Source organism: Macrobrachium nipponense, chromosome 34, assembly GCF_015104395.2.
Source record: "Macrobrachium nipponense isolate FS-2020 chromosome 34, ASM1510439v2, whole genome shotgun sequence".
In the NCBI taxonomy this organism is placed as follows: Eukaryota; Metazoa; Arthropoda; class Malacostraca; order Decapoda; family Palaemonidae; genus Macrobrachium; species Macrobrachium nipponense.
In genome coordinates, this window is record NC_061095.1 from 47,048,477 (window position 1) to 47,065,976 (window position 17,500).

Genomic DNA, 17,500 nt, shown 5'->3' on the forward strand with positions numbered 1-17,500 from the left:
AGGCGTTTCTTGGTGGGGTTGGGGGCTGGGAGGAGGAGGCGGGGTAGGAGGAGTAGTAAAGAAGGGAAAAAAAGAGTTTTAGGGAAATTGCATTAATTTCCAAAAATCCCCTTTTTTACCTCCTCCTCTTCCTCCTCCTCCTCCTCCTCCATATTTTATTCCTCATCTATTTATTCATAAGATTTTACGGCCTTGTAAATATGTTCTTTTTTATTTAGTTGTAAAGATATCCTTTTTTTATTTGCTTGTAAACGTACTCTTTTTATTTGCATGTAAATAAATTCCATGTATTTGCTTTTAAATATAATCTTTTTATTTATGTGTAAATATATTCTTTCTATTTGCTATAGAATATATTCTTTTCGTTTCCTTGTAACTATGTGCTTTTTATTTGCTTTAAATATATTCCTTTGTATTTACTTGTAAAAATATGCTTTTTATTTACTTGTAAATATATCATTTTTATTTGCTTTGTAAATGTATTCTTTTATTTTTTTTTTGCTTGTAAATAAATTATTCTTTTATTTTTCTTTTTTTTACTTGTAAATATTTGCTTTTCGTTTACTTGTAAATATCTTTTATTTACTTGTAAATATATCATTTTTATTTGCTTTGTAAATGTATTCTTTTTATTTGCTTGTAAATATATTCTTTTTTTACTTGTAAATATTTGCTTTTCGTTTACTTGTAAATATCTTTTTATTTGCTTGTAATGTATTTTTTTTTTACTTTGTATTTGATTAATGTATTATACTATATCTATTCTTGTCAATATTTTTTATTTGTAGTATATAGCTTTTTATTTGCTTGTACATATATTTTTTATTTGCTAGTAAATATTTGATTTTTATTGGCATGTAAATATATTCGTTTTATTTAATGGTAAATACATTCCTTTTAATTAATGGTAAATATATTCCAACTCATCTGTGCATTCCTTTTTAACTTATATATTTACTCATTTAGTTAGTTATTCATATATTTTTATCCTTTTTCCTGTTTTTTGTTATCTCTTTTTCCCGTAGATCGTGAAATAATAATAAAATAATAATAATAATAATAATAATAATAATAATAATAATAATAATAATAATAATAATAATAATAATAATAATAATTCAAAAGTCAGTTTAGATTAATTTTCCTCTAAAGAGAAAAATTTATAGTGGCATAAATACATGAGTTTTTAATATAGTTAATTTTATACGTCTTTATTATTATTTTATACATATATATTATATATATATATATATATATATATATATATATATATATATAATATATATAGAGAGAGAGAGAGAGAGGAGAGAAGAGAGAGATGAGAGAGACGAGAGAGAGAGAGAGAGAGAGAGAGAGAGAGAGAGATTCAGTTTAGATGATTTGTCTTCTTAAAAAAATTCCATAGTGATATCAGTCGATAATATTTTGATATTGTTTTTACTATTAGCTTTGATAAAGTTGGAGAGAGAGAGAGAGAGAGAGAGAGAGAGAGAGAGAGAGAGAGAGAGAGAGAGAGAGGATGCGATTGTAAGATATGACTTGTAGAGGAAAGAAGGAGCCATTTAAGAGGTCATTCAGTTCCAGTTATCAGCCATTGCTTTTTCGTCCTCGCGAGCCAATGTGACAGGAGACAAGGTTGATGCGATATGTCGCCAGAGTTTCTCTTATCACTCTCTCTCTCTCTTTTTTATTTTCCTCGACGAGAGAGAGAGAGAGAGAGAGAGAGAGAACTCTCCAACCGATCATGATTGAAACTTCGTCTTTATCAGTCAGCTATTTTTACCTAATTCTTTTTCTCCTCCTTCTTCTTCTTCTTCTTCTGCCTTTCCTGTTAGAAACTTTAGCCCTTCGGAAGACCCTACCCCCCCCTTTCCCTTCCTACCCCTTCTTAACCCACCCCCCAACAACAAACGACTCTCCTTGGCGGGCCCTTTGGTTTTCTTCTTCTCCCGAATTTCTTGGTGACAGGAAGCCTGGGTTCGCTGATTGTTATCTCCGGCCGCGGACGAGAGAGAGAGAGATATACTTCTTCTTCTTGCCTTTTTTTTTTGTCTTTGTGTGTCTGTGTTTGTGTATTGAAACGTTCTCTCTTCCTCTTCTTCTTCGACGTCGAATGATCGACGGGGAAGTTGTGCCCGCGTCAAGTTTCTTTCACCTCTCCCTCAGAGAGAGAGAGAGAGAGAGAGAGAGAGAGAGAGAGAGAGAGAGAGAGAGGTGACAAGCCGCGAGCTATGAAACAAACAACGGGTCGGCCCCGACTACGGAAGACTTATTCTCTTATCTTTCGGGCGGCGGGAATGTCGCGGAAAACGCCTCGACAGAACTCGGACTTTTTTTGTTGTTGTTGTCAGTAATGTTTCTCATGTTTGGAACAATGCAGACGTCGAGGCTGCTGTTGGTCTGCTGCTGCTGCTGCTGCTGTCGGTTTTCGAAGAGGTTTAAACGACTGCCTGCTTGCCTGCCTGCTTACTAACCCAGGCCAGTAGGACATTTTGCAATCGAAAAGTAAATATGACAGTAATCTGTGACATTTCATAAGTTATATTCTTTCGTAGCCTAACGTGGGCATTTTATGTTTGTCTTTAAACTAGGTATAAACCTTTTGGGGATATGTCCTGTTTTTATTAAGCTCTTATTTTAAAGCCTTATTTAAGCAAACAATAAGATGAACGTGACGTTAAGAAATATAATTATTTATAAATATTTATATAATAATATAATACCTATATTATATTTATATATAATATATATATATATATATTATATACGTTAGTATAATATACATATAGTATATATATGTATTCATTATATATATTATAATTATATATATATATATATATATATAGTGTATGTTGTATAAGATACATTATATAGACGTATGTATGTATATATATACATACACACACACACACACACACACACACATATATATATATATATATATATATATATATATATATATATATATATATATATAATTCTTTTTACTTATTGTTACCTAACGTAACCTGACTAAACTAAAGCCGTTTGTATTCGTGTGACTTTAAAAAAAACCTTTTGAGACTCGCATACAGGTAAAAAGCGTCATAATATTATAAGACATTTGGGAGAAAGAAAGATATTGGATGGCCTCAGTGTCTACACTGTTGCCATTATGATTAGGCTTATTGAACTTAGTTGCAGTATGCCCAGAGGTATAGCAAGATATATGTCTCTTAACAGTTTAGGCCTACTCCTGTTAAGCGTAATAAGGCAAGAAATGTTATTATACTAAGCTTATTGCAGCTGGAATGTACAGCAAGCTGCAGAGTCTACTTGACTTGGTGTTTAAAAAAGGCATCAAGAAATTCTATCAGAGTTTGTTAGAAATAGAAACCTTTTTCAGATATATGATTATCCTCGATACGGCAATACAGATAATAGTGTATTTGTGTACGCATGCTTTCCACCCGTGCAAAATTTTTTTTCATTATTATTATTATTATTATTGTTATTATTATTATTATTATTATTATTATTATTATTATTATTATTATTATTACTCAGAAGATGAAACCCAATTCATATAGAACAAGCCCACCAATGGGGCCACTGACTTAAAATTGAAGCCTCCAAAGAATATTACGTCCATTAGAAACAAGTAAAGGAGGTAAAAGGAAAACACAGAAAGAAGAGACCTCTCAGCCGCAGCCCATGAAACTCGGCCACTGTCTAGTGGTGGCCTGTGTTGTTGGTACCTATAGCGGTGTCAGAAGTAAGATTATGGTTAAATTCAACCTAAAATAAAATAAAAAAAACTGTTGATGCTAGAGGGCTGCAATTTGGTATGTTTGGTGATTGGAGGGTGGATGGTCAATATCCCAATTTGCAGCCGTTTAGCCTCAGCAATTTTTATGATCTGAGGGCGGACGGACAGTCAAAGCCATCAAAGTAGTTTGACAGAAGACGAAAAATGAAATTAAAATTTAAATCATTCATATGCAAGGAGTATTGCAATTATGGTACTAATGCATTGCGTCTTAACTTAAACGTTCTGAAATAACAGTTACAGTTATAACGAGGAATTTGTCAGATTTCCTGAAATTAACTTAAGGAAATGAGCCAATGAAGTATTTCAAACAATTGTACAAAAATCTCACTAGGTGTTTTTGCCAATGAAATCAGTCATTGTTATTATGAAGAATTTTATAAAATTTATATTGATTATATGAACTACTATAATATATTAGATTTATCTGGAAGATAGAAAAAAATTTAATACATATATGTATCAATAGAAGGATCCCCAGTAATATACTGGAATTGATCACAGACGGATGTACGAAAGTTTTAGGCTTTGTAAGTATTTATTCAAATATATTTCGTCTAACTAAACAAGAATATTACTGTGGATCATTCTATTGATATCTGAGAAGCACGATATGGTGTTTAATATTTAACACACACACACACACACACACACACACACACACACACACACACATATATATATATATATATATATATATATATATATATATATATATATAGACATATATAATTGTCATAATCAAACTCTACATCTAATTATGAGAAAAAACTAATTATATATATTTTCTTTCTTTTCATGACATCAGGAGGGAAGATGGGTAAGTGTTCCTATTGATGAATGTTTTAGTAAAAGTTTGTTCAGTAGCTTTGTAAGTAATTTTTTTCCATGAATTGAGATTTGAGATGTCTAAAAACTTGTGTATTTTTCTGAATGTTATTTTGTCTAATAGGAGATTCAAAGATGTTCATTATGTGTGTAATTTATGTATGCATATATATATATATAATATATATATATATATATATATTATATATATATATATATATATATATATATATATATGTATATATATATATATATATATATATATATATATATATATATATATATATATATATATCTATATATATATATATATATATATATATATATATATATATATATGTATATATAGATTATATATATATATAATCTATATATATATATATATATATATATATATATATATATATATATAATATATGTATATATATATATATATATATATATATATATAATATATATATAATATAAATATATATATATATACATATAATATCTATATATATATATATATATATATATGATATATACATACATACATACATACATACATACACCCACACATACAAACATACATAAATTTACTAATTTGTATGGGTACACACAGCTCTCCCTCCCCAGTACAAAGGTTGAGGAGAAATTAAAAAGAACTTGGGCGTTACTACCAAAACCACCCCATCTTGTAAAATAGCGGACTTTCTCGGAAGCCGCGCTAAGATCGCCCCTGTGGCCTGGGGATTTAAGGACGAAATTCCTTTGTAAAGAAGCTTCCCTGGCTGATCTTCCTTCCTTTAGAAAACAATAAAGGGGCGTCTCAAGATGGCGTTATTGCACCTTTATTTAACTGCTGAATTTGCGAGGTGGTGGGGGGGGGGAGAGCAGGGATCTTTGCCCGTTGATATTGCTCGGGGAGTGGAATGATTCGCCTTCTCGGATTATTACAGCATCGATGTTATGTTTTATGTGTTGTGTGTGTGTGTGTGTGTGGGTATGTTGTATATATCATATATATATATATATATATATATATATATATATATATATATATATATATATATATATATAGAGAGAGAGAGAGAGAGAGAGAGAGAGAGAGAGAGAGAGAGAGAGTTAAATTCGTCTACACTAAAACGGGAAGTTATGTGCTAGATTTCCACGCCGTCGGGATCAATTGCTGGGAAGTTGGGGGGGTAGGGGAATGAGGTTGGGGGATACAAAAGTGGGGGGAGGGTGGAAGGGTTGGAGAGGGGGGGAGGGGAGGGGGTGTGCTTGGTATAAGAACCCACCGAAAACAGGTTGATGAACTTATTATTCGCAAATGATTCCCAGAGTCAGGATGCATAGCCACGGAAAAAGTACAGAGAGCAGTCTCTCTCTCTCTCTCTCTCTCTCTCTCTCTCTCTCTATATATATATATATATATATATATATATATATATATGTGTGTGTGTGTGTGTGTATAGATATATTATATATATATATATAAAGTATATAGAATATATAGATAGATATATTTAATTAACTATATAGATTATTATATATATATATACGCACACAATGCACTGTGAACTGTTATTCTGACAGCAGCTTACCAAGGCTTAACATTTCCATACCTGTCTCTCCCCTATTTCCGAAAGAGTAGAGAGAGAGAAATTGCGTGAATGAATTCAGTTGCAGTAAACCCCACTCCCTCCTCCCTCCTCCTCCCCCCCCCTTCATCCCCCTCAACCCTCACCCCTTCATTTAAAGGGACCGCTTCTCCATTGACATATTGACACTATCTGTTCATTCCCCTTAAACCGCTGTTGTGTGGTGTAGTTTGATAGTGTTTCACTATCCACACTTCCCTTGGTGTGATGATTGTTCTGGGGTCGTGAGAGACGAGAGAGAGAGAGAGAGAGAGAGAGAGAGTTGTCAATAGTAAATTAAGGGTGCTATGGAAGAAAAGGGAAAAAACTACTTTTTATATAAATTTTAAATATAATATATTATATATATTATATGTGTGGTTTGTGTGTGGTGTGTGTGTATATATATATATATATATATATATATATTATATATATTATACATATGCATATATATATATATATATATATATATATATATACATATATATATATATATATATATATATATATATATATATATATATATATATTTATATATATGTCTATATATGTGTCTGTGTTAGTGTCTGTGTACATAGAAACATACATACACGCATGGCTTTTTCATGTCTACTAATATCAAACCAAGCACACAATTTAATATAGAAGTATCTATACGACCCCGGGAATAGCTTACAACCCGAAGCAAATATAATTAACTAATGCCTCCTCCCCGCCGCCAGGATTCGAACCGCTGCCTGATTCAGAAACAGCGACAGAGACAATGACTGAAATCAAAGTAATGACTAAATCATATTACTAAATCATATTTCTGCGATCGTTGTCATTCCCGAGAGGGAAGAGGAGAAGGTAGGTTTTCCGTTGACGAATGTCTCTACGTGAACGCTGCCATGATAAAATCTAATTGTATCGCGGTTTTAATCCTGGATAATCCGCTTGGGCCCCCCACCCCGGATTTACCAGGCCTCCACAAAAGGATAAAATGGTCTCTCTCTCTCTCTCTCTCTCTCTCTCTCTCTCTCTCTCTCTCTCTCTAAACGTAACGAGATTTTGTGTGAATGAAACCTATCTATACTTCACCCTCTCTCCTTAAACACCGCAACCTGCCGTGTTGGTTTAAACGAGCGCCCTTTTTGAAGTTTCAGCACTAGGCGATCCGTAACGAAGTCTCTCTCTCTCTCTCTCTCTCTCTCTCTCTCTCTCTCTCTCTCTCTCTTTCTTTTTTTCGTTTGTCTAACAACATCTCGAGTTCGACTCGAGGGATCCTCGAGTGGGACTTAATCGCTCTCTGGAGAGTTTTCGGGAGGGCCAAGAAGGGCCTCGTCGGAATAGTCTGCCTAATTCTGGAAACAACGTTGGCTGAAGTTGGTCCACTTGTAGGTAGAACCCCCCCTATCCTTTCCCCCCATTCCCCTCCTACCACCCCTCTCCTCCTCCTAAGTTTGGAAGGTGGTGGAGGAGGAGGAGGAGGAGGAGAAGGAGGAGGTGGAAGAGGAAGACCGTTTGAAGAAGTATGATCCTCCTGAAGCTCTTCTTCGAGGGATTAATTTGGGAGGTTCCCGGAGCCGGTATTTTTCTCTCGTTATATCTTGTTCATCAAACTCACTACCGTTCATAATCATAATGATGATGACGAATATGATGATAATGAATATGAATCATAAAACTCTCCTTCATTTATAATTTTAATTATGATGAATGAGATAGTGATCGTATATTTATCATATTCATCAGAATCTCAATTCTTCAGCCTTCAGTTAGTTCGGTTTTGTGTTGACGTCTTGTTTGGCATCGTTCAAGAAGTCTCTAATGTCCCAGAAAACGGTTGCTACAGATACATTTTCAGGATTCCAGTTCTGAGCTATTGCCGAAACACGAATTAAAAAAAAAAATTTCTTGCAATAAATAAGAAAAGAAAAATTGTAAAAAGCATTTTCATAGAAGCTGATGAAACAAGACGTGATCCGTCTTCCAGCCTACTATGGACGCGTGCAAGATTTTCCCCTGATGTATAAGTTGCAAATATTATATCCCTAACTTGATGTGAAGAGGTCTTCGTAATTAATACCAATACTTAGTAGTATTACTATTACTCATACTAAAACAAGGATCAAATGAAAAGGCCACAAATTAAACACGATCATATGTTCTCAGTTATAAGTGAAAACACAAAATAATCGAACAGAAATATAACCTCTAATTTCAGTACATCAAATAAATTAAAACATGCTAAAATCTATGGTCAAAAAGAGCCTTGTTTCACAAACAAAAATTAAAATAGATACGCAATCTCTTAGAAATAATTTTTCTGTACTGTTTAACACGCACGTTATTGATTTTTTTTACATTTTCATTCTAATAAATAAATCATGAATAAACTATCCTAAAATTCTTGTATCATTAAATCAAATGCTAAACACCTTTTCAGACCTTTTTAGGCTCTTCCATAGACCTTTCCTAACCCCCACCAAGAACAACAACAACAATTAAGTAGTTTGTAGGCTTACTCCCCGGGTAAGCGATTACTCAAAATAACTCTGGAAAGAGTATAATTACATTCCTCGTCTTGGCACTCCTTGAACAGTTATATTAAGATTTGTTTGTAATTTATTTTGTTAGCATTTTCTCTTGCATTTCAGGTTAAGTAAGTAGGCCAGATGTAATTATTATTATTATTATTATTATTATTATTATTATTATTATTATTATCGAGGGCACAATTTTCCGTGTCGAGAATGATGACAATGGTTGCAGGTCCACAATAATATCGCATGTGAAGTATAAAGTCTTTAATAGATAAAATCTTTCGAACCTTGTACGAGTTCATCTTCAGTCAACTCTTGGCTGAAGATGAACCTAGTACAAGGTTCGAAAGCTTTCATTACCTATTAAAGACTTTATACTCCTGCAACCATTATTATTATTATGATTATTATTTTATTATTAATTATATTATTATTATTATTATTATTAGTTTGCTTACTCTAATACCCGTTATGAATTTATTACCTTAATAACTCTGAGTTTACATGTATTGTAGGTACATTCGTATTGCTTTTATTATTCTTAATATTCTTATTCCAATTCTTATCCTCCTTTATTTCTGTCTTTTCCAGCCATATGCTTAGCAAAGCTTCAAAAATTTAGAAGGTAGAGCTCTGAAAACAATAGATTTATGATGGGGGGAATGTAAGTTAAAAAAAAACTCTGCAAAAACATTTCAGTGCTCAAAAATCGCCACCTTGGATTACTTCTCACTGAACTCTAATATACATGGGCCACGAATCTGTGTGTGTCCAGGTGTTTAATTGCGAATGTGTTAAGAGTAAATATTCGAATTTTATAGGACATCTTCGGGGATATTTGTGGATTTTTCAGAGGAATAATATAATCAGTAAGAAACCCGAAACTTTACTTATCAGATTTACTCATGACGTTCGTAATGCTTCCCAGTTAAGTTAATGTCATTGTACATTGATTTACATTGATATATATATATATATATATATATATATATATATATATATATATATATATATATATATATATATAATACTGCAGCCATTTCGTAGCTACCTGACCACATGCAAAACTTTTATTTTCATTTTCATTTTCAAGTGCTTACTTATGTAATTGCTACAAGGTCCATCTTTTTTAAATTTATCTGCTTTTAATCACTCATGACATTTATAATTCACAAAATATTGGATGCTTTTTTTTAGTAATATGAACGAAGTTTTAAGACAATAACCGAAAACGTCTGGATCCCTCAAATCGTAAGATATATTTCCCCCCTTCGTTAAAAAAGTACATTTGTCAGAGCTCTTCAGATGACGACCAATAACTCTCTCTCTCTCTCTCTCTCTCTCTCTCTCTCTCTCTCTCTCTCTCTCTCTCTCTTATCAGTTCGACCTCGCAAAGTAATTCAAAAAGAATGGTTGCGATAGAGGGAAAAAAAATAAAAAGAGACCCGAGTCTATTGTGCGATTGGAAAGTTCAGCGTGTGAATACCCCACCTTTCCAGGTTCCAGGTAGGGTAGCAACAAGTGCAGTTGTCCAACAACCTCCCTGGAAGAAAGGTGACTCTCTCTCTCTCTCTCTCTCTCTCTCTCTCTCTCTCTCTCTCTCTGATTGTCTTCTGTTTTGCCTCGTTTCATCTTCTTTAGAGACTGGAAACTCCATGAACCTGCGCTGCTCTCGTGCGCTCGCGCGCAATTCAGCGTCTTTGCTGACGTTTTCATAGCTAATTAGTCATTGCCTTCTGGACAGGTGCGACAGGTGTGTGTGTGTGTTAGTTCGAGGGGGGCAGGTACTGAGAGAGAAAGAAACGGCCCAGTTGAGGGAGATTCTTTCTATGAGCGACATGGCTGGAAATCATTTCTAGTGAAGGTTGAAAACATACTTTTTTTTTTTTTTCTGCCCGGACTGCTGTGTGATGTGGACAACATTCTTGGAGAGGACTTGGAACTTAGTGACCGAGGGAACTTAACTTTGCTGCTGGCAGAAACGTAATTGTCTCCGCACTGACTTAAATATAACTTAGACTAACTGAACCGATGATAGTGAAGTTTGAAATTGTCTGAGCAAAAACACACGGACTTTGAATTCCACTTTTGGTGTTAAAAGTGAAATTGTGCCTATACCTGGGAAAGTGAAGTCTTGCTTATGTCTGGTCACTGTGATTAGTCTGAAACATTTCATGAACACATGTCGCCCACTTATCGCATACATATCACTGACATGTTGAAAACGAGTCAACGGTGTGAGTGGCAATCGGATCTCTGGTAGATGGTGGTTAGCCTTTTGAAGCACTGGGTACACGACTTGCCAATATAGTCGTTGACTTGTATTCAATTTGTTTGTGATGTGTCGTCGATTTGTGACGTGTTGAAGCTTTACTGTGGCTTTATTTATTGTTTCCTTGTTGTAGAAACTTATTCAAAGTCTGCATAAATGTTTAGCTTTACTTCTGGTCCTTGATTCTCTTTACCAAAGCACGTTTTACCTCAAGACCCAAATCCCTGGTGGTTAGCCCCGGGCAGGCATCGGGTATGCGGCTGGATAAAGGCGTTTGGTTGGCCCTCCCCGGGGTTCCTTGTATCTGATAAAAAAACACTCCTTTTCAAGTTATTCTTCGAACAAAATAAAAAAACTATCTTCGTTATTCTCCGAGATCAAAGAAAACGGGACTCGTTTTGGCATCGGAATTCGTTTTCTCTTTGCCGCTGGCTATCGGCTGTCGTTCACGACATGGGGAAACGTCGAAAACAATGATAAACACGTTATTATCATTATCGTAATTGACTCCAAAGTCGTCATCTTCCTGTGCTTTCTCTTGTCTCCTGCTGCCTCCCTTGTCATGTTTATCATCCAAGTAGGTCCAGGTCCTCCTGCTCTTGTGGTGCCCACCACAGGGCGAAGGGCGTGCCCAATGCCCAAACCATCTCCGTCTGCCCTTCACCCAATATCTCACCTCCATAAGGATTCTCCTTGATTTCTTGTAATGTATCATTTTTAAGTCGGTTCCACGATTTGACCTTCCTTGATATTCGTCTCAAAGTTCAGTCTTAAATCTGGAAAATCTTTTAAATATTGTATGACTTATTTTTCAGTTTTGTCTCCCCGTCCGCATTTTCGCTGTCCGCCCTCAGATCTTGAAAACTACCGAAGATAGAGGGCCACAAATTGGTATGTTGATCATCCAACCTCCAAGCATCAAACATAACGAATTGCAGCCCTCTAGCCTCTCTAGTATTTTTTTTTTCAAGGTTAAAGTTATCCATGATCGTACTTCTGCCAAAGATACAGGGTGATGCTTAAAGTATTATAGGCCGCGGCTTAGAGTTTGCATGGGCCGTGGCTGAGGGCACAACCGGACCATGGGTGAGTTTCTAGAACGTGTGAAAGTTTCATACGGCATTACACGCTGTACAGAAAACTCGACTGCGCCGAAGAAACCTTGGAGAATGTTTTACTTGTTTATTTAGAGTTTTCTCTTAACTCGAACTGAGGAGGCCTTTTATGATTTATCATTGTTCGTGAATATATGATATATTCAACCTCATTATTCCTGTCTTCATCTAAATGCTATTTGAACTTTCTGTGAAGACTCTGTCCCCAGTATTTCCCTTTTCCTTTCGCTTGTTTTGAGTCCTGCCTCTCCAGAGGTACAAATGTCAGCCATGAAATGACTGAACGAACTCAGTAGATAACGTATACTTTGCCTGTCGCCAAGGGTTTTGTTTGATAAGTCGAGACGCCTGCTGTTACTGAAGACTCTTGTCCCGGTAAGGCCGTGATTGTAGGCGAATTATATGCACATTTCGTGAGAAATGGACTCGCTTTGAATGAAGGAATATTGAATACGTATTAACTTGAATAAAGGCTCCGCTTTGACACAGATCGTTGGGACTAAGAGTCTTCCTACTGAGGACGTAGTGTAGTTGGAACTTCGAAAGTCCCAGTGAAGATTCATTGTGCATTTCTGCCCTCATACAATGTCCCTTGTTTCTTAATCATTTTTCTCACATTTTTATCCCTATTTAATAAGTTGTTAATTGGTTTTTCTGTTTTTTCACATTTCGTGTTGCCTTTTGTTGCGACTTTCTAATGAACTCATTTTCATTTGGAAACCTGAATTTCAAGTCAGTGGCCCCTTTGGGGGGCTTGTTCCCTATGAATAGGTTCCACCTTCTCAATAATAATAATAATAATAATAATAATAATAATAATAATAATAATAATAATAATAGCAGCGCACATAGTAAGAAAAGTGATGGACTCCTAAGGAGGCAGGACGCAACCCGGAACCCCACACGATACATACACCCAGTCGAATTGGAGGACTGAGATAAACGAAAAAGTAAAAAAATTAAATAAATAACACAAACAGTAATAATAATAATAATAATAATAATAATAATAATAATAATAATAAAATAATAATAACCCCCCATCACTATAAATACCACCCAGTCGAATTGGAGGACTGTGATAGAGCAAAAAAAAAAAAAAAAATAAAAAAAAATAATATCTTACGGTTTTATCTGAAATTTGAAGAGTTGTTAATTTATCATGATTCATGTTTCATAATGTTTCGGTTTCATAGACTGGACAAAACAACTTATTAGTTTCTGACAATTATAAGAAAATAAAGGTCCTCGGAAGTTCTACTAAAAAAAAGCATTATTTCAATTGAAATAGGTCAAAATTGCTCATCGTTCATACCAATAAAACTTTAGATATCAGGGTAAACACAATTGAGATGTAGGGCATGTTCTTAGCTCAAAAAAAATCGTACAATGCTAATTGTAAAAAAGATATCAATTCCTTTGAAATTAATTCGCATCGGAGGTTTTCCATATTGTTCATAATAAAACCAAGTAATAAATTCATTTAAGAGAATTTTTCTCTTACTATTCATAATGCCCTGTTGCGCTTGCTGTACGAGGATTTTATTACTTTGAAAATTTGAAAAAATATAATTGATGTTGAAAACAGCTGGAAAAAATCCCCACCTTCCATTTGAGTTATTTTCATGTTTTATTTTTATCTAGAGTGAATGGAACAATAGAAAAAAGTTTTCAGTTTCTTATGATGACAATTAAAATAAACCGTTATATCTGATGAACTTTATGTTTTTTTTATACCAATGACAACCAATTTGAATAAAAAATAATATATATTGGATGAAACTAAATTCTGTCCGTCTCTGTTCTTCCTACCACCAGAAATTTACAGAAAAACTAACACATATTTTTGTCAAGTGAAGTCACCTGTGAACAAAGATCTATGGGACTCCAGTGGTAATTATTTTTCACTTTATAAAAGTGGCTCCTGATCACTCATGCATCTGATATCCGGTCCGGTAAGTGACTACCGGAAGTAGCATCATTGTGGTCCACCGGAAGCGAAATTTTGGATACCACTGTAAGGTAGGTTCCAGTACTGAGGTGTTTTTTCTTCTAGTGAATTTAGGAATTTGTCATAGCATTTTTTTTTTTTTCTTTTTTTACGAATTTGTAAAACATTTTGTCAGGAATAAAATTTCAGATAACAATCTGAGGTAGGTTCAAGTCTTGGGGTGTTCTTCTTGTGAATCGGGGAATGGTTCATAGGTTTTATTTTTTTATTGAGGAATTTGTTACCTTTTTCGGGAAGCAATTTTTGGAAATCACTGCAAGGCCATGGTTTATTTTTTCCGAAGCAGATTTTGGAGATAACTGCAATGTTTAATTTGGTAATCTTTCGTAGCTCTGTGTGTGTGTGTGGGGGGGCGTGCGTCGGTGGAGTACGTAATTTTATATTTTACCGGAATAAATGTATAGATACCAACCCCGCGGTGTTTTTCTTGTGAATTTAAGAATGCTTCATAACTTTTTTATTTTTTTATTTACGAATTTATGACTTTCTTCCGGAAGCAATGTTCGGATACCACGTAAGGTAAGTCTAAGTCCCAGAGTGTGTGTGTGTTTTTATTTTTTATTTTGGGATTTATTCATAGCTGAGTTTTTTTTTTATATTGACGCAATTGTGACAGTTTTCGATTAATTGTACGTCTCTGGTACTTAGTTCTGTGTGGGTATATATATACATACATATACCATACATATATATATATGTGTGTGTGTGTGTGTGGTGTGTGTGTGGTGTAAATAGATAGATAGATAGATAGATAGATATATAGATACATATACATATAAATATACATTTACATTTTTAACGTCACAAAATTTGGTATATAAATTTTTGTATGAAGGCGCCAGGAAGATTTTGTTTTATTTTGACTATTTTTTTATTATTAATAATATTTCTATGTTTTGATGCATTGTATATTTTCTTTATCCTTTTTTGGATGTCCCAAGAATTTTTGTAAATGACATAAATCTGGATCATATGAATCCCTGTGCCATTATGTATTTTTGTATTGACCTGTAACATTTTTGGCGAATCTGACAGCCTTTTATGAGGGTATGCTTAATTTCGAGCATTATATAAATGTATTGACGTGTTCCTGCTATAAGGAAACTGTAATGTACTTAGAGCCTCTTCCTCTCTCTCCTCACTCTTCTCTATCTCTCTCTCTCTCTCTCTCTCTCTCTCTCTCTCTCTATATATATATATATATATATATATATATATATATATATATATATATATATATATAATTATGTAATAGTTGAAAGAAATTAATATATTAAAAAAAATCACGGTGCATGTAGAAGATATTTCTCTCTCTCTCTCTCTCTCTGGAAAGGAGGCACTGAACCGGTGCCAACAAGGCCGAAATGTGCAAAGTGTTGGTTGTAACGTCGCCGTGACTCTAATCAGCCGAAAATAATTCCTGAACATACGGATAATCGCGGGTAATTGACTCGTAATCAACTAATTCGATGATTTGTTTTTTGCCCAGTTATCAACTGGTGATGGCGATCACGCTTTGTCAAGCGGACAGTTGATGATTTTATTTATGTTTTTATAAATTAGTTTTGTTTTATATTTTTGTTACTTCTTTCTAATGAAAAATTAACTTGAATGTAAGTGTATGGCCCCCTTGGCGGGATTGTTCCAAATAATAGGGTTCATGTTCTGAATAATAATAATAATAATAATAATAATAATAATAATAATAATAATAATAATAATTTATTAATTATTATTATTATGATTTATGATTATTATATTATTATTATATTATGGTTTATTGGAAGCCTGAATATTCAAATCAATGGCCCTATTAGTTGTCTTGTTCCACATTAATAGGGTTCATCTTTTGAATGATAATAATAATAATAATAATAATAATAATAATAATAATAATAATAATAATAATAATAATAATACATACATACATACATACATACATACATACATACATATATACAAAAGGGTAAAGTAACAAGTACTGAAGGGATAAAGCTACTAGATGGGAAGAACATCAAACACATAGATGAGACTGAATACAAAATACCTGGAATAATGGAAGGAGGGGATATAAAACACCAAGAGATGAAGGACGCGATCAGGAAGGAATATATGCAGAGATCAAGGCGATACTCAAGTCAAAACTCAACGCCGGAAATATGATAAAAGCCATAAACACATGGACAGTACCAGTAATCAGATACAGCGCAGGAATAGTGGAATGGACGAAGGCAGAACTTCGCAGCATTGACCAGAAAACGAGGAAACATATGACAATACACAAAATACTACACCAGAGCAAACTACGGACAGGACTATACATCAACACGAAAGGAAGGATGAGAGGACTACTAGGCTAGAGGACTGCGTCAACACGAGAACAGGAGCACTGGGGCGGGAATATAGAAAAGCCAGTGAAGACAAGTGGCTCAAGAGTGCATGGGAAGAAGGACTGATAAAGTAGACGAAGACCTACAAATATACAGAGACAGGAGAATGACAAGCAGAACCGAGGAATGGCACAACAAACCAATGAACGGACAATACATGAGACAGACTAAAGAACTAGCCAGCGATGACACATGGCAATGGCTGCGAGGGAGAGGAGAGCTCAAGAAGGAAACTGAAGGAATGATAACAGCCGGGCACAAGATCAGGCACCCTAAGAACCAGATATGTTCAAAGAGCGATAGATGAAAATAACAAAAAACATCTCTCCCATATGTAGGAAGTGCAATACGAAAAATGAAACCATAAACCACATAGCAAGCGAATGTCTGGCACTTGCACAGAACCAGTACAAAAAGAGGCATGATTCAGTAGCAAAAGCCCTCCACTGGAGACCTGTGCAAGAAGAAAACACCAGCTACCTTGCAGTAATAAGTGGTACGAGCACCAATCTGAAGGAGTGATAGAAAACGATCAGGCAAAGATTCTCTGGGACTATGGTATCAGAACAGATAGGGTGATACGTGCAAATAGACCAGACGTGACGTTGATTGACAAAATCAAGAAGAAAGTATCACTCATTGATGTCGCAATACCATGGGACACCAGAGTGAAGAGAAAGAGAGGGAAAAAATGGATAAGTACAAGACCTGAAATAGAAATAATAAGGATATGGGATATGCCAGTGGAAATTGTACCATAATCATAGGAAACTAGGCACGATCCCAAGATCCCTGAAAAAGGAATCTGGAAAAACTAGAGGCTGAAGTAGCTCCAGGACTCTGCAGAAGAGGGTGATCCTAGAATGGCACACATAGTAAGAAAAGCGATGGACTCCTAAGGAGGCAGGAGACAAACCCGGAAC